This window comes from Neodiprion fabricii, chromosome 4, assembly GCF_021155785.1.
Source record: "Neodiprion fabricii isolate iyNeoFabr1 chromosome 4, iyNeoFabr1.1, whole genome shotgun sequence".
NCBI lineage: Eukaryota > Metazoa > Arthropoda > Insecta > Hymenoptera > Diprionidae > Neodiprion > Neodiprion fabricii.
In genome coordinates this window covers 6743980-6770575 of record NC_060242.1, presented here as the reverse complement: position 1 = coordinate 6770575, position 26596 = coordinate 6743980, and the positions used below count along the sequence as shown (strand labels likewise).

Below are 26596 nucleotides of genomic sequence, written 5' to 3'. Positions count from 1 at the left end.
CGGTGTTCCAGACGTGGAAGTACGTTCGATGCAACGCGACTAGAGAGAGAAAGAGAGAGAGAGAGTGAGAGAAAGACTTCGAACAAGCGAAAAGGAAAAAAAAGTCGAGAGAGATAGACGAGAGAGGATGTTGATGGGGGGGGATATCGCTTTTTTCAACGTCTAATTTTCTCCCCAACGGAGAGAAAGAGAGATGGAGAAGGAAAATCGAAAGCCGATCGGAGAGAGAAAGAGGGACCGAAACGCCTAGTGGGGAGAATTTGGGCACCAAAACGGCCCTGAGCCACTTACTGCAGTAGGTCAGCTCTCTTCACACAGCACAGGACAACATTTACGAGACGCGAACCGCAACGGACTCGGCGTTATGTATGCGCCCATATCATGTCGGAGACTCATTGTGCGCCTAGTCCGCATGATGGACACCTTTTACCTCAAAACTGTTACCGTCCGGACAGACCGTGTAGTGGTCGTTTTTCGAGTAATAACAGCTTTGTTTCAACCCATTCTCATTATCGTGTCCTTCTTCAATCGAATCATGAAAACACCGTCAGTTCTATTTACTGTAGGAAATACGTAGAAAGTCAAGTATCGGGTCACCGAGTCATCAGGGATCCTGACTTCACGGAACAGTTGAATCTTGGAGTGTTCAGATTTTTCGGGATGTCCAACAGCTGAGCAATTCATAAGAATTCTAAGTTTCCCTGACTGAGATCTCAAAGTTTTAAGACCGTTTTCACTCTATCTCTATATCTCTCTCTTTCTCTTTCTCAACGTATATTTGCTCGCTTTCATAACTTCGTTTCAAAACACTCACTTTCACGTAGTTCGAAATAAACACGTATCCGTATAAATTCGATAGGTACCCAGTGTTGTCGTGAGTTCGAAGACGTCCATCCTCTTTAAAGGCCAAGACTGGTTACTTAGCAGATTATGTAAGTCGACTCTATCGATCTTCAGGGGTCCTAGATATCCAAGTTCATTTCGACCATAGCCTATCCATGAACTATCGAAGATTCCGAATGTTGTTACCAAACTGGTTATAAGAATACTTGAAGATCATTGCACAAGAAGTAGTTGGCGCTCGAACCAAGTTCTTTGTTTGTGGTAAGAAAAGTATCCGAATACAGGAGGGATCCATTCCATATATTCAGAGGCAGGAATAATATCACAGATGTGAAAATAAGATGCACATCGCGAATGAGCTTTGCAGGCGTGAGGAATAGCTTCAAGGATGGGCGGATTGGAATAGCCGAATTCCGTAGAGGTAATTAAAGATTGGAATAACGTCGGTAATCGACAATACAATCGGCCGATATAAGACAAACACAAGGATATGGACACGTATGAAATTGCTTTATTTGCGAACGGTTCAATGCCGCTGGTAACGAGACAGATGTATAGTCTGTTTGAAATGTCGGAGAGACTACGACTACTATAAACAGTACAGTCTTTCTTTATATAGTTCTCCTTAGATCTCTTCTACAAAAAATTCTGAGTTGTCAATCAACGATACCCAATACTTGTGCTCTTTGTTGTGAACTAACAATTAGATTGAAAGAATCGATTGTCAAACGTTTATAGAGAACCTTCGGTAAGTGGGCAATGAAACCAGAGGAGTCCAGGTGATCAGGGCTGTATCGAGAAACAAAGATAACAAATTGAATCTCGCAAGGTACCCCTGGTGCAATTGATAAGAATCATCAAAGGTGAAGGAGAAGTAGTAGAAGAAGCCGAAGCGAAAAGCAAGATAAGTCTACTGAAATAGAACATCCATAATCAACCACAGAGAACGGGCCGTGCGAGCTCAATCTCTCGACTACTATAGGAAAATTGACTTCAAAGCGACCATCGTCTGGAGGTTCTCCTCAGCACGGCCCTGTCCTGAATAGACGCAGAACGTACCACGCTTATCCATATCTAGGCTCGCGTCACTAACACGCCTGTGCAAACACAGAGTCAAGTATCGTCTCGGTGTGCGAGTTGAGCTGCATTTATGTGACCCAATGTTATTGACGAAACCGACAATGAGATCGAGCCCATATTCTCGTTCACGTATAACAAACGCTGCTGCCTAGACCTGGTCATTGTCAGTCAGCGAAGTGAAATCTACAACACGCAAGTGTAAGAACGGTACCGGAAGCTTGTGACCCTGATCTATTGTGTTCCGATTTTTTTAGTCATTCAAGTACACGTGTATACTACACTGTAGGTATACCACATTTACGAAGGTGGTAAGTACGGACCTGGGCATCGAACGGTTCACGAATCACCGCCGATCGGTTATACTTTCCTTTATTACACCCAGACTTATGTGGAGCAAGTCGAGCCGTCAATGGATACACAGAAATTATTGTTTCTTCGTAACTGAGTAGCACCAAGTTTCTTGGACAGGGTGGTGCTCATTCGGAGGACAGTGCACGTTGATCGTGATGTGCAACGGTCCAGCTTTCGACGTTGTTGTAGCAGTGATTCTTGACCATTAATCATGGGATTCGCATCGGAGTTTCCAATCAGGCTGACCGAATGAGGTAAGGAGGATTCCAGCGTGGGCCAGGAAACGGTTCTGGATCAAAGATCGGCCAGTCGCGTCATTAGTCAAATCACCTACGACCGGCCGCGACCTGTGATGACCCACAGAGTTATACCCCGTTCTTAATTCTCCTCTAATTGCATCCGTTTCACGAATATCACGCGGGCAGTTGGGTGTAGCGCCAAGGTGCACGCTTTGCGTGTGGGCGACCGAGTTTCAAAGTGGAATTTCGTTTCTGCCGGTGCAGTTACGAAATTCTGCTGATTTAAGCGGTTCCAAACCGTCTCCAATTCCTTGCGAAACTTCGCCGCGACTGCAGGGAAATCCTCGCTCCATTCGGACTATGGTTTCGTGTGTATATATATATATACACATTTTACAACCTTGCAATATTTGGTCAACCTACTTCTCCTTCTTTTTATTATTCGACATTACGAGAAGGAGGAAGAGCCGAGCGAGGATTTTGGAGTTTAAAATCGAGACGCGCGTCTCTGTTCCAACTTTGAAATAGTTGGACAAAAACTACGAATTACGACGATTTTATACAGTGAGAATCGCTGTAATTACTATTTAAGTTTTATTACAGGTTTCGATCCAGCATTTCGCATCTTATACGCATCTAGACTCACGGTGATCTGGTGACGATTTACGTCAATTATCCATCCTGTCTGCCTTGGCCTTTAACACGTCGATAATACGGTTACCTGTTATCTCACACCTCGATCACTTCCGGCCACTTCTACACACGCTTTGCGTCAGTTTGTGTTTAGGAATTATGAGAAATGAAGTATAATAAAGATTGGTACCTTTGTCTTTTGGTTAATCAATATCGAGTGTTTTCTTTCCATTTCCACGAGTGCGCAAGATCGTGGTCACAGAATTAAAGTGCCAAGGATGAGTCACTTTAGAACACTTGAGGCATTAAGGTATCGGAAAAAAGCAGTTCCTGAATATATTTACGATTACGTAATGCTCGTTGACATTCACAAACGCGCGTAAATTTCGTTTTAAAAAGTTAAATACCTATGAGAGTAAAAATCAAACCTCATATTCGCCACTTTGCATCTAGGCAGAAGAACGATAGGCTTTAAATAGTTTCGATTCTCACACGCACAGCGTTTTTCGACAAGAAGAAATTCTTTTTCTTCTACCGATATGGAATTCAACTTAACATCAGCATGACGTAACCTCGAAGCAAGTTAGAATCCAGTTCCAAATATTTATACTGTTTCTATCAATTTTCGAAACTTCTTTACAGCGGTCGTAAAGATACAATTGCAAACTCTATAATTTCCCAATGTCTGAAACGACTTCATTAAACATAAGAAGAAGAAAGTATAGAATACCATTTGCTTACTCCAACGTCTCCTCAACTTTTTGAACAAAATTAATCAAGGTTGTAGATAATGTGACAGATTTGTATCGAAGTCATACTTCCAACTTCAGGAATAGGTTCAGCCATATTGACCGCAAATGATGCACCTTTCAGCCTGTATTCCAGATTTTTTTACCGCCTCCATACCGTGTCCAACAGAACCTGAACTGACGAGATGAAATCGACGCGGTGAAACTGGACAATCAAAAAAGACCCTAAACAAAGTCTAACAGTCCCTCCGAATACACCCTCTTCGAAGGTTCGTCCGTCAGTCGAGAAGCAAAGCTCTCAAGGTAAAGGGAGAGCCCTGTAATATTCGAATGAAAAGCTAACGAAACCACGCGCAGGTGGCAAACTGCGCAACGGACAGATGGACGTCGGCAGGGGTTCGCCCACGTTTCGTTATTCTATACCGAACCGGATTTGGTGGTTCGAAGCCATGGAAGCGAAGGAGCGGAGAAGCTCGGCCTGCAGAATGGCCGCAGATGCCGGGGTGCGGAAGGGAGACGATGAAGAGACGATGGTGCTGGGCTTCGGGGTTCGGACCCGGGAGAAACTGGATGAATAACCTGTGCAGCCCTCGGTCCTAGAAATTCGGGGTTTGTGCTGCACCGCAGGAGGGTTCGTCGGCCTTCCGGAGGGGAAGAGAATTCAGCCCTTCGTCGGAGGGCGATAGGGGATTCGTTTCGATTCTTGGAGGGTCCCTTCGCTCACGGATGATGGGAACGTACCTCCTCTTCTCTTATTTCCTCCCCCGATTATTATTCCTACCTTATACCTGGACACGTATTTGGTCTGAAAGTTAGAAGGGGAAGGGAAACAGGTTTTGGAACGATAACTCAACATTACGATATCGCGTGTACGATGTGCAATGTGTTGAAAAAGTAGCCGGAATTTTGTAATTTTGCGTGTTGCGATTGTCCGATTCGCGTTACTGTCTGACCGAATCCCATATTTTTCGCATTTTTTCATCAATTTCCCGAACTTTTCTTAATAACCACGTAATCGCACTCATAAATTATATAATAAATTGTCTTTTCCGCGGCAGGTTTAACATCAGTGACACCTCGGGACTGGGAACAATCAATAAACTTTAGCGTCAGACCTACAACGTCGTGAATCAAATTTTGCACGGGTAATTCCGCGAAGTACTTAATGAAAAGCAAGCAATCCGCACACGCGGTTCAATTACGTACACGACGTACAAGTACCGTATAACAAATTGTTCCCAAGTCGAAGTTCATGATAGTAAAAGTCATTTTAATCGCCCCATAAATTGGAACTGTTGAAAAAAAGAACGAGATAAATACAAGCAAGTCTCGAAACCCAAACGATCAGGCCTCCTTAACGTAGCTCTGTTTTCACCATACATATGATTCAGAGTTTAATTCGTTCGTCGAACATTTAATGCAAGATACCGAATGCCGTTTAAATAAAGAACGTAAATAACGGAACAGTTTGTTTAAGGATGAAAGGACGGGTTTAACAGCAACAAGAATCTGTCTTCGAGATGTTTCTCCATAGATTCGCAGCTCAATCCCTTGCACAAGTCTATTGAATAGTTTCAGGCTGTCATTACTGCGTGTAATTGAAAGAAGAATCGAAAGTCGTCCTCGAATATTCAAACTGCTGATGATGCCGGTGCTACTGGTGTTCCTGCAGTGTCGTTTCACATACGAATGAATGAATGAATGAATGAATGGATGGATGGATGGATGGATGGATGGATGGATGGATGGATGGATGGATCTTCTGTTTTTCTCAAGCAGCGCGAAACGAGAGAGTGCCTGACTCGAATTTTACGAGTTACTCAACACTTCATTGCTGTAATGACGTGACTGCTCCAAGTTGGTCTCCATACACGTGAATACGCACAAATATTCGTGTTGTACCCGGCATTAACCAAACACTCATGTAGGCGTTTTGTAGATAATGCGAATTACACACTATTCATTTCTCTCGTCTTTCTCTCTTCCTCTAATCTCCACCTCGTTATCATCATCGTCGTCATCGTTTCATTATCAAACTCTACGTTCATTTGTTCCTTCTCGTTTTCTTCTTAAAACTTATTGAGGAAGGTCGTTTTTTTCGCTACCGCGAGGCGCGATTAAGCAAAATAAAAATTGTAAAAACATACACGCGCAATCAGAAAAAGACTCGTGTAACTGAATTTGAATCGCGGTCAATGAAATAAATTTGAATAGTATAATAAACGATCCTATCTATTTTCTACTATTATCATGATCAAATTTATCGCTGTTGCTGTTTGACTTTGCATTAATTTTACTAATTTTTTTTTCTTTTCTTTTCTTACTTTAAACTACGTTCTACGTATTATAAAAAAAAAAATATCTATTTATAATCCGCTGAGGGAAAAATTAAGAGAAAATCGAAGCATTTTTTTTTTACTTCTTTCTTTCCCTCTTTCTCCGCAGATATTACGTTTTATGCGCAACATGTGTGAAAATCGAGTTACTTCACTCATTCGATTGATAAAAAGTGAGGTCAGAACGCAAACAAGTTGGCTCGATTCTGTAATATCAAGTCACACGAATGTGTTACGGTATATGAAAATAAAGTGCGTGTTACATGTGTTCTAGAAATTGAATCGTAGTCGTTTCTTTTTTTTTTTTTTTGTTTTTTTCGATGTTTATAGTTGAATTATAACTGATTTATGAATCGTTGTCGGTCGTTTTTTTTGTCGTTGTTGCTGATGTCGTTACATCCGACTGTTTCTTTTTTTCCTCAGAATCGATCGTTCAATTAAATTTATCATAAATGACACTGTTTCATTCATTGAATTCTTAAATAATCGTCACACAGACCTGAATAGTTACTAGGTCAATCAACGGTTCGGAGAGGATTGAATCACGCGAGATGAAACAGTGTTCGAAATTTGCTGGAAACATATTCGACGCTAATGATTTCAGGATAGCCCGATCGATGATCAGGGACACTGCGACGTAAAAGAATTTGCGTTACATACTTTGCGCGCATATATCGATAAGAAATCAAAAAGTGTAAAAGAAAAGTAAATAAATGAATAAAGAAACCACTCGCGAGATGTCAAGGCGCGTCGGTTGTCACGATTTCGCAGCAAACTCGATGGCACAACACCTAATAATTTCTCGACGCCGTTAACCGCGTTTCTTTTCAACTTTCGTACCTTGATCGCTCGGCAAAACCACGTCGCGTAAAAAGTCGTCGGATAAACGACATATATTCAAAAAAATTTTTAACTTTGGCATTTTTCTAATCTTCCCGATGCGTTTATGACAAATTATTGATTTACCGCCGAATTATCGTTCAATGATTTCATATTCTTACCTCGAAATTTGCTAAACGACTAAAACTCGAGGAATGAAAAATGGTAGCCTGAAAGAAGAAAAGCTTTCCATTCGCGAGTCGGTTATTTTACCTACATACGAAACAAATGACTTTATACTGGCTTTGAACCAGCCTTCGGACTTCCCGTTTTCACACTTCTGGTACAAAGTTCTTAAAGAGAAAAAAAGCATAATATACAATTCGAATTTCGAACTACAAATTCAGATTCATGATTAACGATTTCAAGGCCCTCGGATACCATATTACGTGAAAATACGACAATTTTTTTTTTTTTTTGCGTATTTTGAACCACCATGACGGATCCACCATTACAAATTTTGGAAGTCTGACCTTGGATTCGTTATCGGTGACCCCAAAAAACCTCCACCTACCAATTTCTACCAAAACCCGTATATTTAAAAATTTTTTTTAGCAATATTGGATCGCCATTTAAGATTTCGCAATCCGACTTCTAATACGTGATCAGCCACCCAACAAACCGACGATCGTCTATATTCGTCAAAATCAAAATGTTTATAGTATTTTTTTTTGTCCACTTATTGAATACGCCAAATTTAAATTTTGCAAATCTGACCTTGGATTCTTGATAAGCGATCAAAAAAACGATACGGTACCAATTTTTCTTCAAATCGATTTATCCATTCTCAAAATATCATCACTTTTGCTGGATTTTTTCGAATTTTGTTATTTGAATAATTGAAAAATTAGCGAAACGATCATAACGAAAATCTGATCAGTTTTCAGTTTGAAAAAGCCGCATTGATACAGACCAAAATCATTGAAATTCTGTAACTCGTTCTCAAGATGTCGTCGAACAAAAAAATTGATCACATACGTACGTCCATCCGAAAATGATTAGAAATGATTTTCCAAACTACAAAACGTAGGGATTTAGCGAGAGCTCAATTTTTCATTTTCGGGGCGATTGAAATAACTCACATTTTTCTGTGAGAACAGCAAGACGGGAAGTTAAAAAAGGCGAGTTTATCGGTGAATCGAGTTGTTCCCGCTTATTGACCGTTGTTTTAGTACCCCGATATATTTTACCCACTATCGGTTGGCGCGCACACTGTCGATATGCCTGGGATTCGGACAAACAGGGTTGAAAGCACGCGAAAGCTACAGTCGGGTGGCTTTGACTCGGTTTTCTCTGTGAAAGCACTGCACAGAGAGAGAGAGAGAGAGAGAGAGAGCGCACACGGAGTATAAACAAGTAAAATTGGCTTTGCTCGCCGAGCTGCTGCAGGTTTCAAAGAGTAAAAGTATATCACATATACGCCGCTCGGATTTTCAGTAACGGTTCGCTTTCACTTCCTGTACCAGACAATTATGTAAACCGTAAGCCGTAAACCGAGCAGCGGGGTGTTCGGATTTAATAACGCACGAGTAGAACAGCGGCGATTGCTAATCGTGAGACGGTCGAACGGTCGAAACCGTAACAGGAACGGAAACAATGAAGACGGGTTTCAAATTGCCTCGAGATCCCGAGAGTCGTTTTTATATTCAATGAGATAATCGGTTGCGAAACGTTTCGTCGATTTCATTTTTCGATGAAAAAATCGACGGAAATATAAAGAAAAAAAGAAAAGAAACGAGCAGAAAACATCGTCAACTGACCTATAAGACGCAGAACGATAAGAATGAGAATGTTTGACAGATTTTTACTTTTATTTATTACCCTGTCGAAAGTAGTTTCTTTATTGGATATAAAATCTTTGAATTTTGAGTAGAATTTTTTAATTTTTTTTTTTTCTTGTCAAATAATCTAGAATAACAAAAATCTTTCAGGGTAGTAAATAATTCATAACTTTGATTCGACAATGCCTGCACGGAGAGACAAAAGTCGTTAAATCACCCGACTCGATTTAATTGGATGAATTGATTGTGGCTTTAATCGTTAGTTTGTGAAAATAAATACACCGTAGTTAGCATGATAAATTCTATCAGGTCAAATAAAGCAAACGAGTTACCTGCATTTAAATGCGAGCAATCGCTTCGACAAGTAATTTTTTATCGTCAAATAATTCAGTATTACGCGGAGTCAAATTTGATCCTTTTGAATCAACCCCTGCATGTGATTTAGTGAACAAAATGATTTCGTCAGACTAGGTGATTTTTATTCTCTCCGTTCAAAGTTGTATTTACATTGTTTAACACGTATGGTTGAATGAACTAAATGTGCCTTTTGTCGGGAACTTTTGACGATTGAAAGAAACAAATTAAGTTTCTAACTTGTTTCGCTTACGTATCCAAGTCAGCGAATATTAATCGACTAACTGCAAATACTTTTGTTGATTCAAATGCATGTATCAGTCTAAACAAGAACAAAATTGTTTTCATACAAATAGTTTAACGAATCCATCTACAATCACGAATAGGCTAACGAGTTCAGCTACTTTTGAATATTTTGTTCGTTGAAAGAAAAAACCACTAAAGTCGATCGTGTGAAGCAGCTGGGAAAACACGAAGGTAATAAAATCCAAGTTTTTAGCTTGTTGGATATGAGCGAAATATTTACGTCGAATAAATAATTTGGCGATTGGGAGAATTTCACTGGTCAAGTGAACTGTTTCATCGGCTTTTTCACTGCTTCCAAATTATTGAAATACTGATGAAAACTTCATGTCCATGCTTCGGATCCCGAAGAGAATCACGCGGCGTTTAATCGGTAACTAAAAATGCGTTTCTGAAAAATCTATCGACTGTCGTAATTAGGTTGAAAATTTCAATATTATTCTCGATCGGCATCATTCCAAATAATTGCAGGGCTTCTTTTCATTCCATGATTCGGTCTCGTCGATAGAAATTTAGAATAATTATAACGAAACGTTACCTTACTTTATAACCTAAGAATTTGTTTATCCCAACGATATGAGACTAGAGTCAACAAATAATTCGTTTCAATCAACGATTGAAACATTACACAGAACTGAATGTTCAATTTCTTGTACCTAGCTGTAATTTTTTCATCTAAATATCAAGTTCCGTTAACTGAGATGTTTTTAAACCAACAGAACAGGATCTTGCATAGATCAAAAGTTTAATTTCTTGGATTAAAAAGTAGGATATTCAGATTAACAAAATGATTGTCATATTCCTTAACTCGATGATTCGTCGACTGTGGATATCCTCGTATTTGTGTTAAACAATTATTCAAGCAACGGAATTACGTTTAATATAATTCGTGCGACTTTTAAATTGTTGTAACAATCAAATGTTCGTTTCGCCGTTTGTGAATGCCGCATTTAGTTGATCGAAACAATTTCTTTCTTTTGTTTCGTTTTTTTTTTTCTTTCTCTATTCAACGACTATTCTCTCTCTCAATGCGCAGCCAATATCCTGTCCAGCCCAGTTTCCTGCCGAGATCGAGGATATATTTAACCGCATAAGGTGCATTCGGTGTATTTGAAGTATCCGATGTGTCAGCCAGTGTAGTTGCCCCGATGCAGGGCTGAGCGGACTCGAGCCAGATATTCTATTTATACGAAACCTAAATAACTAAATAACCAACTCAAGTCGTCCGATTATACATCGTCAATCTTCCGCGTTAATATCGAGATGTCGGCGGCAAAATGCGAAGAGAGAGAGAGAGAGAGAGAAGAAGAACAAATTTTCACTGAGAGAAATTTTTAGTTCCGGTTACCGCTCAGTCCTTGACTACTTTCGTTTTTTACCGCAATCGAAAAATATTGTTCTAGGTAGAAAATGAAAATTAGTTTTCTAGCTGTTACCGAAAAGTCTAGTATCCGTTACTATTCTTTCTTGTTACGATCGCTGTTGCTATATTTTCTTGCAGCCGTTGCGAAAATTTAACGCTCGTGCAACGATAAATTGACGTTAAAGCCTTGTTTAACTAAAAAAGTAGAGTAAACCGAAGAAACTGATTTTGCGTTGCAATTGGTTACGTGTACCTTGTTTTTCGTAATTTCAACAATATTCAAACAGTTTTTTTAATGATACCTGTTTTACTGAATTTTTCTAGTTACTGTAACAAATGAAATTTTTCGCAGCGTTGCAAAGTGTTTTCACAGTCTTGACTCGATGCGAATGAATACCTCATTTGGACGATCAATGAATTTCTTGCGTATGAAAATTACAAGCATTGAAAATTACTCCCCTGCCGGCAGGCAAATTGCTGCTCAAAATGACGGTCGACAAAAATAGCGAAAATAGAAAGAAAATTACGGTGATGCAATAAATTTTAACCGACCGTCCGACGAAATCCATTCGCTCGATTCGGTCAATTCCATTTCTTTTTATCTTCATTTTCGTTTTCACAACGAGAATTTATTAACCGTTTATACACGCATGATGTAAGTTATATAGTTATATAATTATGTATAGAGACGATGTACGATCAAGATACAAAATAATACACTCAGGTGCACGCATTTAAGTATATTTTATATACACGATCGGACTTGATTTGAAAAATAAAGAAATGAAAATATTTTCAAATTGCTTCAATTGCGAATAATTTCGTTGTCGTATACGTACACTTCTTATCGCAGTGTCTGCCAGAAATTTGTATGGTAAAATAATGGGGCGCTCGGTTATCTTTTCGATCCGAAAACCCGTGGCGAAACATTCGACGGTGTAAATTTGTATAAACTATGTAAGCGTTATACGCGCATATATATATATATATATATATATATGTATATATAACGGCGGTCTAGCTGAAGACAACAACGAAGAGAAGAAGGGACGAAGGGGGAATGCAGTAAACGATATGTAAGCGTGCCATAAGCGAAATCAGTTGCAAATGTCTCTAACGCGAACTTTCTAAATTACGTCAGGAAATCGCATGCAGGAGTACATGCCTATTATCCGTATACATACATATGTATACGCATACATATACACGTGTGTAATACTCTTAAGGTAACCATGGATGAATATATACCATGAATGAAACAGATAATATATAAAACAGAAATGTAAAGTGAAAATTTCCATAATAGCGTTCTTCGATAGCGTCTGAAGATCCGATAACTCGATCTGAATATCCCAAAGCGAATTTGTTTCAGCGAAAGTTCAAAATTCAAGTGAGAAAGAGATCTAGATATACGTTATATGAAATAGAAACAATGAAACGAAAACGTTGACCAAGTTTTCACTTCTTTAAATTTCAATTAGGTAGTCACTTTTCTGTTCCGTTTAGTGTCTAAGTTAACATAGTAGTGGATTTGTTAGAAGATAAAAAGAATCAGATGTTCGTATGATTAGTTGAGACAGAGTATCGAACGATTATACGCAACGCAATAATTGCGCGGACCTGAGATTCGTGCGATCCGAAATTCTATTTTCGTAATCGTATTGAAAACGTGGAAGATTTGTAAAAATTTAATGACGACGTACTTGTTTAACGTACGATAGAACGAGGCGGGGTTGAAATTTTGAATTTGAAAAATTCCAGAAGCGCCAAATTCCGAATTTTTGTGGCGAAATTTGAAGTACAGAAATGAAAATTTGACGAAACGTCAAAGTTTCGAATGGTCCGAAGCCTGACGCTCAAAGTTCGGAAATGGCTAAATTCCGAAAGGGCATAACTCGAACAAGTCAAAATTCCAAAATTGCAAAAACGAGAAAATTAAAAAATCTGAAACATCGAAACATTGAATGATCCAAGATTTTCAGTTCTGCAAATTTCTGGCTTAGTGAAATTTCACCAGTTTGATCTTTTTGTTGTTTTGGATTTTCGATATTTTTACGTTCGAAATCCTGGTCGTTCCGACTTTCAATTTCTCTCATTTTTCACACCCGCTAGTTGAGTGAACTACGCTGCGTGAATATATTTTAATTTTCGGACTTTTACTGTATCGAAACTTTATTTTTCCGAATGTTTCTCTACCGAAACTTGAATTTTCGGAACTTTGATCCGCCGGCTGTCCGACCATTCGAAACTTTGTTGTTTCTTCGAAGTTTGATTACTTTACTTCAACCTTCGCCGCTAAATAATTCGGAATTAGGCGCTTTCGGAACTTATCAAATTCGGAACTTCAACTCCGCCCTCGGTTCAATGAATATCAAGTTTATATTCGAGGACGAGAGAATTTTCCCAGCAATTATTTTCACTCGCGCGTTCGTCCTGCTGTATGCGACGATACCTTGTATCATGAATAACGCATATCGAGTCAACCACGCGTTGCTTTCTGTTAAAGTTATCGCTATCTCCTACACGATTATCGCCAATGCAACCGCGTGTATCGAGCAACGCCTGATTTCTACGTTCAGGAAGTGCAGCTAAACCGTTAAATTCTCCGCCTCCGTATAACGCTTGCTACAAATTTATACAACTGCTTGTAACGTAACGCGGTTTATACATAAATAAGACAGTTCATGAACGAGTATGAAAAAATTCACCTGCTCTCCGTGAGGTAATAAATTCATTTATCCCGTTTCCCTTTCTCTCGAAGCTCGATTCTCGATTCGAACATCTACAAGGTGAAAGGGAGAAATGTGAGAAATTTAGCAAACCATAATAAACAAAACGTACTCTTGTCTTAAAAAGCCAACTCCTTATAAAAGTCGTTCGACAATTGTGCAATAATAATGGTTCCCTGATGTGTCGTTACGTCAAGTGGTAACATCACTGTCTACAAAAAAGAAAACCGCTTTTTTCACCATTTTCTTACTTTTACTTATTCTGCATGGAAAAAAAAGTCATAAGATAATAATATTTTAGGAAGTTATCAGGCATGTGTTTAAGTGTAATAGATAAAATTGTTCTCAACCAATATTAAAAAATGGCGACACTGGCGCAATTCTCGCGAATCAAATTGCATATTTGAATCTGGAAGAGAATAAAATAAAAAAAAAAAAAAAAAAACCTAATCTACGTATCAATAGCTATAGAAATACGCAGGATATTTCGAAAATATTGATTTTTGTGTAATTGGCGAGTATTCGAATGAAAATGTACAATATTCGATAAAAAAAAGGGTACTTGTTTGTTAGTAAATAACTTTTGAATTAATTTATCAAAAATCCACCACGCATTTATACGTAGACTAGATGACGTTTTTTTTTCTCAGATTCAAATTTATACCAGTTACATCGCGTGCCGCACGTTTCGCGAGAACGGCTCCAGTGTCGTCATTTTTGAAAATTTGTTGTTAATAATTTGTTTGGATTATTCTTAAACACATGCCCGATAACTACCTTGAATATTATTGTCTTATTACTTTTTGTTCCATTGAAAAAAAAAACAAAATTTCAAATTTTTAGGCATTTACAGTGGTGTTACCCCTTAACGTTCCTTCATGGTTCTCGAAGCTATCTCCTCTCGTAGTCCTTTTTCAGTCCAACGAGGTCCAGGCGATACACGCGGCCACGTTGACGGGCACCTATAACTTAACGTAAGAGAGCGCAGAGCATGCTTTCATGGAAAGCCAATAGTTATTATATCCGCGTGGGTGATTTGAGAAAGGGGTCGGAATCGCGGGTTGGATCGTTTTGCGGTCCGTCGTCGTCCGGCCGAGGCGGAAGTCCAGTCTGCTGGATGCGGACAAAAGATGAAAGTAGGTAGGTGCGACGGTGCCACACTCAGTTTTCAGGACTGTTTGTTCGGCGATGCTTCCACATTTCCCATTATGAGAACACTGCACCTTCTGGTACAATGACTGCATTCGTTATAACCTTGCGTACTCGGCATGTTCCAGTTGCCGAGCACTCGGAGTAACTTATTGCGTCCTGTTGATGCCACGCAAAAGGCATTCGGGAAAGCCGGGCGAAAGTCATCTGGCGTGGAAAAAAAGTGCAATGATTTCGTCGGTGCTCGGCGGGAAATTATCGACGAAATTGGATCCATCTTCTGTCGAATATCTAATCACCTGATAAATCGGGACTCTGAGACACGAGTCAAGCTCGGAGTTCGTGGATTTTAAAGGTTTCGACCAAACCGAAGGATGTCGAGCTGCTTTTAGCAACTTCGAATGAAAAGACTTTGGTTAAGTTCGAGGGACTTGAACGTGACTCATGAGGTGCTTTACCACTTCGAAGCAATTGGTACTTGGCACAATTTTAGATGGCTTTGAACAAACTCTTGGACAGTAATTAAGGAAACTCGAATTGGTTTCAAGTTACTAAGGAGCGAATGAGGGAATTCAGAACTTGGAGTGATTTGAAAGGAATTGAGACATCGCTGGAAAATGATCGACGAAATTGGATCTATCTTCTGTCGAATATCTAATCACCTGATAAATCGGAACTCTGAGACACGAGTCAAGCTCGGAGTTTGTGGATTCCAAAGGTTTCGACCAAACCGAAGGATGTCGAGCTGCTTTTAGCAACTTCGAATGAAAAGACTTTGGTTAAGTTCGAGGGACTTGAACGTGACTCATGAGGTGCTTTACCACTTCGAAGCAATTGGTACTTGGCACAATTTTAGATGGCTTTGATCAAACTCTTGGACAGTAATTAAAGAAACTCGAATTGGTTTCAAGTTACTAAAGAACGAGCGAACGAATTCAGAATTTAGAGTGATTTGGAAGGACTTGAGAGTTGTCGTCAAGTTTCGAATCGTTTGCATCGACTTCAAGCTACAGAACTGGCTTCACAGTCCGTGGCGTAACTAATTCAAATGACTTTAAGCGACTTGACCGAACGACTTCCGAGAACTTGGAACGAATGGATGAAATCGTTCACGTACTAGAGTTTTAGATGAATGTTGCTTGAACTCTTTTCGATGCCGAACCGCCTCTTCCGCTGCGATGAGACTAGAAACACAGTTACTTTTACGAGGATTACAATGAACTGCAAACACGTGTATGTATGGAACTTGAAGCCAAGGATGACACGTTACACGAGCTCCACGTGTGCATAATGAAAAGGCTTAGATTTCCGGGTGACGAGTGTGCGTTCGTGTACACGGCCACATTCCACTGCACTGAGCGTTGAACTACGTGGATGTGGATCCATGAGAATGGGCTTATTTGAACGTTCTTTATCGCGTATCAACGATGTAGGATGTCGTTGCCGAGTCGGAGATAAGGTCGAGCGACAAGGCGTGACCCGTTTTTGCTCTTTCGTTTCGCACGAAAGTCGCTTTTAGCCCATTCGCAGCAGTGTTCCAGTTACTGAGCATCTCGTATTGTCGAGTATGAATATACATATACATATATATACATACATATATATATATTAAATAATGTATACCCGGAGGCTCCTTCAAACTTTTTTAAACAACGCGTGACTGCTGAAACTGTTTATTCCCACTAGGAAATACTTATCAATGGTTTAAAAATCCGTTTATGAAAAATGGAGAACCGGGGTCAAACGGACCCCACGACATCCTCACAGTGGATTCTACGTAAAAATCGTTGATTTATTCTTTTTCTCAAACATCTGTGGCTTGAGAATTAGTTGGTCAATTTTCTGCTAAAAGTATCGAAAATTCAGTTAGTGGTGATTTTTTTTTAACAGAACGATCAATTTTCCGGTATTTTGTTGTTTTATGAATTTATTTCAAGACTAGTCCTAGGCTATGAAATTTGAGAATTTTCAGCTAAGTAGACTGCTTATTATCACGTTTCAAAATTGGAACAGGAACAAATACGAACTTGTAATGACAAAAGTTTACTATCTTCATTTCACAATCAGCTTTAATCTCCGCAGCCTTCGAATCATTCATGTTAATAGCCCATCAAATTATTCACAAAGATATGAATCTTGACGTAAGATATTGTGTACCGTTTGTTATCGCCCAGTTACCGAGAAAAAGCGTCGCTAACATTGAAATGTCAGTAAAAGGCTAAACGGGTTTGCCAATTCTAATGCAAATTTATAGGGCATTCTAATGCCAACACAATCGGCTTTCGATCTCTCAGTTTTGAATTTTATTAAAACCTTTTTAGGCAAAAATTTCATTCCTTTATTATTTCTTATTTTTTTGCAACACATGTATAAAAAATATATTTGAGACGCAAACATTAATGTTTGAATATGTTAAAAATGTTGAAAAAACTCTCAAACCTTTTCGACTACGTCAGAAACGTACATACTGTTCGAATAACGTAAAAAGTGTCATTGATTTTGGAGAAATTTTTTCAAAAATATGATTCAAAATGTTTGATGCAAAGTTTAAGAGACTTGCTGAGTAATCTTCGACATTTTTCACCATGTTTAACACCGCTGACAGGCAAGCATCCAAATCGTTTACCTCTCGTGGCAATGAGTGTAAAAATAACCAGTCGAAATCAATTTCAAATATCTCAGCTTGTAAGAAAGCTATCGAAATTTTTTGTTTCAATTAAAGTTCAAACAATTCCGCATAAAATGGTTGTATTATGAGAGTAATTAAGTTGAGCTAAACAAATAAAAGTACACGTTTAATGAGTTCAATCCTTACAGTCTGCTAAAAGAGTACAAGATTTTTTTGGGGCGAAAATTTTACCCTCATTGCCTGTCAGGGGTTAAGCATTCATTTTTGTAAAAAGCAAAAAAAAAAAACATGACATGAAATGAAATAATTGACAATAAGGAGAAAATACTTCAAGAATAAACGCAACAAATAGAACCAAATAATATAATGAAAAGAAAGAAAAAAAAAAATTCGACAGATAAAAAAGAATTTGCGAAACTAATTCACCGTACAAAATTTACACTCGATTTCAATTTCTGGGGAAGAAACGTTTCTCTTGTATAATAAATGGAGGAGTGGACGAAACGATTATTAGGTACAGAAAATTAACCGTTGCATCAAATGATCAATTGAATGATCAAAATTTAATTAACCGCGTCTCGGTCTCACCGATTAACGTAAGTGTTAATATTTTTGATAATTTAATCGTTGGATAACCGGTCACAAAAGTCGATCCATTTTCAAAATACAGAACAATTTGTAATCGAATATGGGAAAAATCTCGACAAGAAAACTTTCAAGGTGAATTCAAACGATTCAAAAATGATTTTAAACGGTTTCAAACAAATTTCTGAGTTTTAACCGATTTCAAAGTAATTTAAACCGGTTTCAAACTAACATCAAGGAGCTTCAAAGACTTTCAAAGTGATTTCAAGCGACTCAAAAATGATTTCAAACGGTTTCGAACTAATGTGAGTTTCAAATCGATTCAAAAGTAAATCCAACCAGTTTCAAACTAACATCAACGAGTTTCTAACACTTTTAAAGTGACTTCAAACGATTCAAAAATAATTCCAACCGGTTTCAAACTAACATCAGGAAGTTTCTAACACTTTTGAAGTGATTTCAAGGGATTCCAAAATGGTTTCAAACAGTTTCACACTAATATCTGAGAATATCAACCGATTGCAAGGTGATTCCAACAGGTTTCAAACCATCATCGAGGAGTTTCTAAAGCTTTCAAAGTGATTTCAAGCGATTCAAAAATGCTTTAAAAATAAAAAATCCTAAAATGAAAGTCACTACACTGCAGGTTACGAAGAAACGTGATTGTATACACAATATGCATACAATTGGAACAAAGATAAGTGCAGTATATATAAATCCAAGTGAAGTGAAGTATAAAGTGAAGCGAAGCGAAGTGAAGTCGAGGTCATCAGAGGCGTCGCGCGTTCCGAATCGTGCCGATTTCAAATCAAGGTTCAATAAAAATCAGGGCCGGATGGCTGCTGCTGGTGTACTTTCGCTCATGGCAGTTCAATCTCTCGGTTTCTTTGTTCTTAATCTCGTTTTCTTCGTTTTTATCACCTTGTCTTCAATCCAATAATCTTCTTCCGTCGATTTTATACGCTAGAGAAATCAGGCCTCGCGATTCGATAAATCAACTCTAAATGGCTGAGATATTTGATCGATTAAATTAAAAATGCAAGTTCGTATGGTTGGTTTTTTTTAAACTAAAACGGTAGTAAAAATTCTGTGTTTGATCATTACTTATTATCGTTACCGAAACTCAAGTTGCATTTCTTTTCTCATAATCAAATTTAATCAACTAATTGCCAAACAAATTCATTGTGATAATCGTTATTGTCTGGATAATATGATATTAATTGTCGATAATTATGATATTTTCGACTAAAACGAGTAAATGAGGATACTGAGCAAAAAAGAAAAGCAGAAAAAGAAGTATAAATATGAAAATGAGAACTGTATTAAAGCATAAGAAGTATAACAAAGAGAAACAAAGATTATTTAACTGTGAAAAATGTGCAACAATCACGTCTTTTCACACAAGTTTTGATTCTACGGATTAAAAGTCGCAGGAAAAAAAAAAAAAAGAAAAAAACACGGCAATAAGTGGGTCGAAATCTATACTGTTTGCAATAATACATGATGAGATGCACACCGGGAGAATGTACAGAACGTCAGGCGAGGAGGAAGAGGTTAAAAATATATGCAAAAAAAACGCACACACGAATGCCTCAAGCGATTTACATAATTGAAGCAGAGTAAATTCGGCCGATGAACGCGTGCGCTTAATTTCCACGCCGATATAGGATAATAAACATCTCATTACATGCCCCGCACCTATAATATAAACCTGACCGCGGTCTAGAAATCGACAGCCACGAGGATTGAGGAACGAGTAGAGAGGATCTTTCGATCGTTATTGTGAAATTGCCTGAAATGAAATGATTTTTTGTACGTAAAAGAAAACTCGAAATCTTGGCATTAACTCGAGAACTTTCTTAAAGCATTTGTCGACCTGTCAAAGAAGATTGTTAAATCACCAAAAAAATAAAAAACAAAAGATGAGTTCTCGAATAATTTAACTAAAATATGGAGCAAGATTAATTAATTTTTCTTTTCTATTTCTTGTACTTTTTTCAACTCTAGATACATGTACAACTAGATTAACTTAATTCTCGGATTTAATATTCTAAACATGTCGTAAAGATAAAAACTTTTTCAACGACGTCTGAAAGAGAAATTGTTTTACTCCAACTGTTTCGTTCGGGGGGGGGGGGGGGGGATAAACATATGTCGTCTTTGTTGGCGAAAATGTCGTAAAATTTATGCGCAGATGTGTAAAAATTTCAGCGAAATAGAATTTTTTACTCGTTAGCCGGGAGCAAAGAAGAAAAGGCAAAAAAAAAAAAAATCGGAGCAAAAATTGTCCCAAATAAAACAAGAAGAAGAGAGAAAAATTTCTCTAAGCCAAGTTAAGTTAACAATAAACTGAGCACCGGAATTTTATTCTCTTTTTTTTTAAACTTTTTCTTTCAAATCTAACTAACAAATTAATTTTATAATTCCGATCGTGTCGGTTGAAAGTAAAAAATTTCATCTCCAAAAACTCGTGGCTGCGGTAAACGACAGGTATTATTTGGTATTTGCACAAGCTGTGCATGCACGGGAAGAACAAATTATCATTCTCTTTCTCTTTCCGTGCACGTGAAAGAAAAAATTTAGAGGAAAGGAAATTAATTTTTGTGCGACGGTAGTAATAAAAACAACAACAACAACAACGACAACAATAACGTTAATTGGCGTGTCACATGCACTGTTTATGATTTACGATGAAAGTTGTTCGTTACGGGTGTTGAAAGTTTGTTAAGTTCGTACAGTCGAGTCGAGTCTCGAGTCTCGAGTACGTGACCTGGTTTTGTCACTGAATACACTCCTCCCGTATGAATGCAGGGTCGGTTCGTTTAAATCAAGTAGGCCAAATGAGTGTAACACACATAGGCGCACGAACACGAATTAAAGATTCGAAGAAAAAAAAAAAACAAAAACAGAGGAAAATAAAAACAAAATTCATATGTATATTAACGCAAATATAAAATTACCAATAACAATGTGCGCAATAATTATATGGAGCATATGGGTCACGCAATTGTGTACTGTTCCTAATTAGCGAGATCTCGATGCCTCCCCCCCTCCTTCGACCTAACGTTTATCGAGACGAAAAAAAAAAAAACAAATTCTGCGCAACACATTTTAGCGATATTTGATTATTTATGCGAAAATTCGACTAACCAACGTGACCGTGTGACATGATAGTAACGAATTGATTTGACATTTTTAAACTTTCACAGGATTCGATAGTTTGATTGTTAATATTTTGAATTTTCAGTTTTTCGAAGGAAAATATTTCGTCGCGTGTCTTTTTTCCATATATTTCTGACAGTTGTAGAAATACAACTCGAATGGCACAATTTGCAGTTTTTCATATTTTCCTTCTCTTCCGTTGCAACACTTTCACTCGCGCAACGTCGTTTTGAAATACTCAAATACGATAAAACATGAAATTTTCAAACTGTACAAATTTTCAGGTTTTCCAAATTTCTTATATAATTTCCATTTTTCAATAGTGCGATGTGAAAAACATCCAAGTATAAAAGTGCAGGGTAATCAAAATACCACAAAAAAAATAAAATAAATAAAAAATAACAATAATAATAGTTCAAGCATCAAGGTGTTCGTTACATCATTTTTTTTTTTTTTTTTTTTTTTTTCATAACCGCGTAACAAACGCGAATCGTGAATAAAAATTACCATGAAAATGTGGTGATAAATTTGAAGGGGTGAGAATTGATATACTTGTAAAATTCATGAAAGACGACAGAAGCCGGGATGTGAATTTTCAATCGCAATCACGTCACAGCGACGCATCGACGTCGAGGATTTTTATTTTGACAGCTCTGCACTTCAATCGGCAAATCCGATTTGGTTGACGTCGAAAGGTTTACGTAAGTATGTAACGTACGCGGATATGTGTGTGTGTGTGTGTGTGTGTGTGTGCGTGTGTATTTATATTCGTGTGTAAAACGAATACCTGTGCATACATATTTTGCGATACATAATATCAAGGGCATGCCGTTACAGCAGCTCGTAACTAGAATTCAATTTTCCGAGCAAGCGGTAAGGATTGTGCGATAAACCGGAGCGGAATGTGGTTCGTAATTAATAATCATATTGTACGTAAGGAAAGAAAGTTGATGTGGGGTTAAAAATTTTAAATAAATTTACCATCATTTTCAGGTCAAGTTAATTTGTTTAATTTTTTTGAATCTAATAACGTAGAAAAAAAAAAAAAAAAACTTTCTCTCATAAAGTAACAAAAAATTATTTTAATTATAGAAATAAAAGTAAAAAATATAAATAAGAATAGTCAATTTATAGGATATATTTGTGGAATGAAAGAATATTAGAGTTTTCTAATATTTATAGTTTGGCTGAGTATTATTTTAATAAATTAATTTTTTTCATTAAGAATATTTGCTAATATACGATAAAATGATTTAAAAATGTTTCAATAATGTTCTTACATACAATAATTACACTTCAAACCCGTTTGATCTCAAATCAAATATCGTATAAAAATGCGTACATAAAAAAAATGTCTAAAGTTTTCCCGCGCAAAGACACTTTCGAGGAAGTAATTTTTCGACCGGCCATTCGTTTAATTATCACGTGGCAAACAATTTCGAACGACTTTGAAATAATTTCGAGTGGTATAAAAATAATTCTACCTGGTTTTGGACTAGTATCAAAGAGTTTCTCATACTTTCAAAGTGATCAGAAGCGATTCAAAAATGATTTCAAACAGTTTCGAACTAATTCAATCGATTCCAAAGCTATTCCAACCGGTCTCAAACTAATATCAACGAGTTTCTAACAGTTTCAAAGTGATTTCAAGCGATTCAAAAATGATTTCAAACAGTTTCGAACTAATTCAACCGATTCCAAAGTAATTCCAACCAGTTTATAACTAATACCAAGGAGTTTCTAACACTTTCAAAGTGACTTAAAGTGATTTAAAAACGTTTTTAAACGGTTTGGGACCAATGTTTAGGAGTTTTACCCGATTTCAAAGTGATTTCAAATGGTTTCACAATAGTAACAAACGGTTCGAAACTAACGTCAAGGAGTTTCCAACGATTTCAAAGTGGTTTCAAGTAACTCCAAAAGGTTTCAAACCAATCGTAACAAGTTTCTAGCGTTCAAATATAGTTTCAAGCAATTTTAAACGTCTTCAGTCTCATTTCGATGCATATCGAAGTGATTTCAATCCAATGCAAGAGGTTTCACGCCATTTCCGAGCAATTGCAATCACAAGTGATTTGCATTTTCAACGAGTAATTTTCATTACGTGCATATGCGGCTAAGACCTTGATTCCGATATGCTTTATCAATCGTAATTGATTCCTCAGTTTCGCATTTCCATCTAACATATCTTGAATTACACCCAGAGGTGCGGTACAGCCGCGTTCAGCAACCCAACATACAAGCGTATATAAAGTCGATTCGATCTTATTGACTTGCCGTTAATTCGTAATTCGCTTCAACAAGCCATTGTTTGTTTGATACTTGCCTTGCAGGATTGACCGCTCGTGTATCGCATGCTGTTTCTTTATGCGTGCGTGTGTGTGTGTGTGTGTACAAATGCAATATAGGTAGGCGAGCAAGGCTGACCGAGGACTGTTGCCAAGCAAGGAAAATGCTGATCGAGTATCGGGTCAACATTGCGTAAACTCGGTACAACAATGAATTGTACGGTGCATCATCGAATCATTCAATCGATGATCGCCGTTTCTCCGCAAGATCCGATTTATTTCGATCACTGTACCGCGTACGCCAGTCAACCTGCATCCATCATTATTGCTCGATCATTATGCGAATGTGATCGAACTTCGCCCATGTTCCAACCGGCAAATATCCATAAACCAAACGGTAAGAAGCTCGGGATTAACGGAGATGTACATCCTGGATTCCAAAACCTGTTACGTTTAGTGAATTTTTGACGCGAATACCGATCGCGGTTACAATTTAACCGCTGTTTATAAAATTCGGTTTGAGCAAAAGTGGCAGCAAATTTTATCGCCCCGATTCCGGTTCGGTTGAATTAAATGTACGTGGGGAATTTCCCGGTCTCTATGCAAATCGACGATTGAGAAACGACTTTGGTACGCCTTTTGCGATTAAAATTTATTGACAAACTATGCACAGACGGATAAATTAGAAGACTAAATCTGCGTTCACCTTTTAGGACGACTGCGCGGATCATGAGATTCGCAATCGCGTTGATCGAAGGTTTTAAAATACGCGCTAAATTTTGAACGTGCAAAAAAATTGGCAAACAAATTTTTCGTCGCTGAAATACAGAACACAAATTTGTTCAAGTTCTCGACTTTAAAACTCCTGCAGCAGCAAGAGGTGAGATAGATTTTAATACACGATTCGCTCGCGTTCAGTTCTGATAGTCATTACATGACTGTGTCTTCAGCCTTCAGCTTCTATTATAGAAGCGATCGAAAATATTCTCAATCTCGTTATATAGAACGAGGAGAAAAAATTGGAACCTCGATTATCCGAAGGTTGTCTAAAGAAGTACATTTTAGTGTAAAATATGCATTGTTGCTCGCTGAAGAAAATGTGTAAGCAGCCATTCGTCAATTGAAAATGGACGACTGTATAAAACCGAAGTGATAAAATAAGAGTTCGATGTTTGATCGAGTTTCAAAATGTATTTACATGTTTAATATATGTAAAAATATAACATAAAGTAATGAAATATACTGTTTGCCGGTTTAAATTTATGGTACATATATACTGTATATTATTATCGCTCAAGTTAACAATTGCTTTTCGGTAATCCGAACTTTTCATTATCCGAACCAGGCTCTCTCCCAATCAATTCGGATAAACTATGTTCTACTGTACCTTCTTACAACCAAACGAATGGATTAGAACGATATGAAGCTGGCGCTCAGAGGTTGCCTACAGCAATGCTAGTTAAGGACATCATCCACACGTTACGTCAGTTATGAATTATATCACACCAGTTGTTTATCCTATTCCAAGTGCAAGTGTACCGAATGACTGTGCATTACGTTGGAAAAAAAACAAACAAACTTGATGTTGTTGTGCAGTCCTCACGTATTAATGACAAGGAAGCGAATTGCAGACGACAAGATTCAGTGCGTATACATATGCATGTATAATATAGCATTAAGGATGAATCAGATGGCTGTACAGTCCAACCTAAAACGACGTCCATATTTTGCAAAAATTAAAAAATGTGGTTAAATCGGGTCGAAACATTAATTTCCCGTCAACGTGACAACAAATGGAATGAAAAAAAAAAAAAAACTAGGAAACAGATTTTCGATAACTCTTTCAACGTCGAGCTATTCTGCAGATTTGTTTAAACAATTACACAATTTCGATAAATCGTAGTTGCTTTCGTTTGCAATTGAATTGTCCGTAAATCATCTGAACTTGTATTATTCTTGTGCTTTTTAACTGATCGAAAGAACAAAAAATAATTAAAATCAGCACAGTTTGCGTGGAAGAGACTGATGCTTTAATCCGAAATATATTCACGTTATCGGAATCTCATCTGAATCAGTTGTTGGTACAGAAATTAGTCAAACTTTACGAATTTGGCAAAAAGAAAAAGTGCTTTATAATGGAAGCTGTCTCAGATGGCAGAAATTCATAGTTTCGATTTTTTTGTTTTTTTTTTAAATTATTTCTACACAAAGAATAAGTTTCCGATAAAATTTTTTTGCTTACTGTCAATTTTTCAACCGAACTGTACACTCGATGGGTACATACATCGATCTTTGAGGAAATAACACGTGATTACAACCGTAGTTAATATCAGCAATTGTTCCAACGTCGTGCGGAATATCAGAAATGCGAAAATTGATTCGGATTCAAGGATGCAGCCGGAGGTAAATTTGTGTTTTTCGAAGATTAGCGCCAATTAAACAATCAGAACGACGATCGTCTCGGGAGAATATGTAAGAATGAAAATAAAGGCTTGGCGTATAATTTGGAGACGAAACATGAAAGTGTCTGGCATTTGAACTCGGATCGGCCGGATGCTCGTAAAAAACGCCGAGGTTATCCGGTGCGGCGATGTTGAGGATGAGAAGATGGTATAAAAATAAGAAAGAAATATAGAAATAGAGAAAACACCGTCACGGAGTCAACTTCAATCGAATATCACTTGACTCAAGTAATCCTTTCCCTCCGTATAATTCTGCGCTGTTTTTCAATTTCAACCGCTGCTGGGGCGATTTCACGAGCAGCGTTAGGAATCATAAATTATTTTTCGATCTGTTTGTTCCCAGAGAAGACTTCGATGATTGATAAAATTTAACCATTTACGAACCTTTAAAATAGACGCGAGTTCTTTCTCTATCAGACGCCGTGCGTTTGACATTTAGCATAAAAGCCAGACGCCTCGATGCGAAGCCTAGCAATCGCGGCATATTCCGGCCTTATTATAGTCGTTGCAGGTGTAATTATGTGAAAGTGAGTCAGGACCTGTGAGAGGTCGAAAATTGCGACACGAGAATATCGAGATGGCTGGCGCATCGCGGGCAAACCAAGTGGGCAAAATCATTGAGAATAATTTTGTGAAAATGAAACCTTATCTCAAATAGGCAAGACCTCGATGATTATTTCG

General features: G+C 37.7%; 1 protein-coding gene across 3 annotated transcripts in view; it reads right to left on the bottom strand.

Moving 5' to 3' along the window:
• Positions 1 to 26596, bottom strand: part of LOC124181332 (origin recognition complex subunit 2) — a 140067-nt gene that overhangs the window by 49597 nt on the left and 63874 nt on the right. The gene's annotated exons all lie outside the window — the stretch shown is intronic.